The sequence below is a fragment of the Corvus brachyrhynchos genome, unplaced genomic scaffold, assembly GCF_000691975.1.
Source record: "Corvus brachyrhynchos isolate BGI_N302 unplaced genomic scaffold, ASM69197v1 scaffold58, whole genome shotgun sequence".
NCBI lineage: Eukaryota > Metazoa > Chordata > Aves > Passeriformes > Corvidae > Corvus > Corvus brachyrhynchos.
This window is the reverse complement of record NW_008239539.1, coordinates 1,731,747-1,733,316: the sequence shown is the minus strand read 5'-3', so window position 1 is coordinate 1,733,316 and position 1,570 is coordinate 1,731,747. Positions and strand designations below refer to the sequence as shown.

At 59.9% G+C, this 1,570-nt stretch overlaps 1 protein-coding gene across 1 annotated transcript in view; it reads left to right on the top strand.

Annotated features, from left to right (window-relative positions):
* Positions 1-1,570, top strand: part of PPL (periplakin) — a 27,507-nt gene that overhangs the window by 7,561 nt on the left and 18,376 nt on the right.

Here is a 1,570-nt window from a genome sequence, read left to right as displayed (position 1 = left end):
ATGCCCACCGGGTTCATTGCTGCTGATGCAGGAGGTGCCAGGCAAGCAGCAGGCACAGTGACGGGCACAAACCTCCGAGTACCATCCTGATGATGCAGCTTCTATAAAAAGAAAAAAATCAGTGTAAACCATGCTCATACCAGAACTTCCCAGGGAAGTGTGAACTTTCCTGGAGCTGTTGGATGCCACAAGGCTCCTGTAGCCTGGGGCAGGTTTGAGGTAGGGAGGAACAAGCCCAGAGCTGGGGTTTGGTTTGTTCTGCTGCACTGAAGCGGCAGCACATGGGGCAGGCAGGAACAGCTCCTGAAACTCAGCACCAGAGTCCTGGGGGAGCTGCAGCTCCAATCCTGGGGTCAGTTCTGGGCCCTCACAACACTGAGGGGCTGGAGCATGTCCAGAGAAGGGAAGGAACTGGGGAAGGGGCTGGAAGGGGCTCAGCCTGGAGCAAAGGAGGCTCAGGGGGGACCTTGTGGCTCTGCACAAGTCCCTGACAGGAGGGGGCAGCCGGGGGGTCGGGCTCTGTTCCCAGGGAACAGGGACAGGAGGAGAGGGAACGGCCTCAGGCTGGGCCAGGGGAGGTTTAGGTTGGATATTGGGGAAATTCCTTCATGGGAAGGGTGGTCAGGCACTGGCACAGCTGCCCAGGGCAGTGCTGGGGTCACCATCCCTGGGGGGATTTAAAAGCCGTGTGGATGTGGCACTTGGGGTCAGTGGTGGCCTTGGCAGTGCTGGGGAATGGTTGGATTCGATAAACTCAGAGGGCTTTTCCAACCCTTACAATTCCATGGTTCCACCTGTGGGTGCAGGAACTCTCTGTGCCACGAGCCAGCACTGCTGGGATGCTGGTGCTCCCCCAGGCAGCCCTGCTGTCCCCAGCCAGCCCCGCTCCTCCTCTCCAGCTGCTCCAGCAGCAGGTGACACTTCCAAGTGCTATATAAAGATTCATTCTGCCACCACATAACGAGGTCATTAAGGCTCATATTGAGGTGGTTGGGACTGGACTGAGCCAGCCCTTGGTTTAAGCCCAGATGGCAAAGCAGCACAGCTGGGACACCCCAGCCTTGCCAGCAGCCTCAGCTCCCTCTGGCTGCAGGGATCTGGGGAGCACACCCTGCTCCTGCCTCTGGTCAGAGGTGGGAGAGCTGTGGGCACTGCCTGGCACACGGCCCCTGGAGCTGGCACTGCCACGCTGCAGCCTCTCCTTGCAGCCAAAGGAACAGCAAGGAGATGAAATGTTTAAAATAAGCCCAGCAATGCAGAAGCCGCGTCACGGGTTGTTCTGCCTCTGCTCCAGCTCCGCCGTCCCTGCACTTGGATGGGAATATTTGGGTTGGCCCTGCACCCTGCCAGCCTGGCCAGTGTCAGCCTGGGAGCAAAACCAGTGCCCAGCATGGGAGAAAGCACTGAAAGAGATGCAACGTGTGTGATCCCAGCCCTGTCCTGGGTTTAAAGCGTGAATAACTCCTTGCAGAGGAGGAAGCCCCGAGCACGGAACGGAGGGGCACAGCAGGGCTGCAGGCAGGGGCCGCCCGCGGGCAACAGCCCCCAAGGGGGCCCCCGCCCCGGGGGC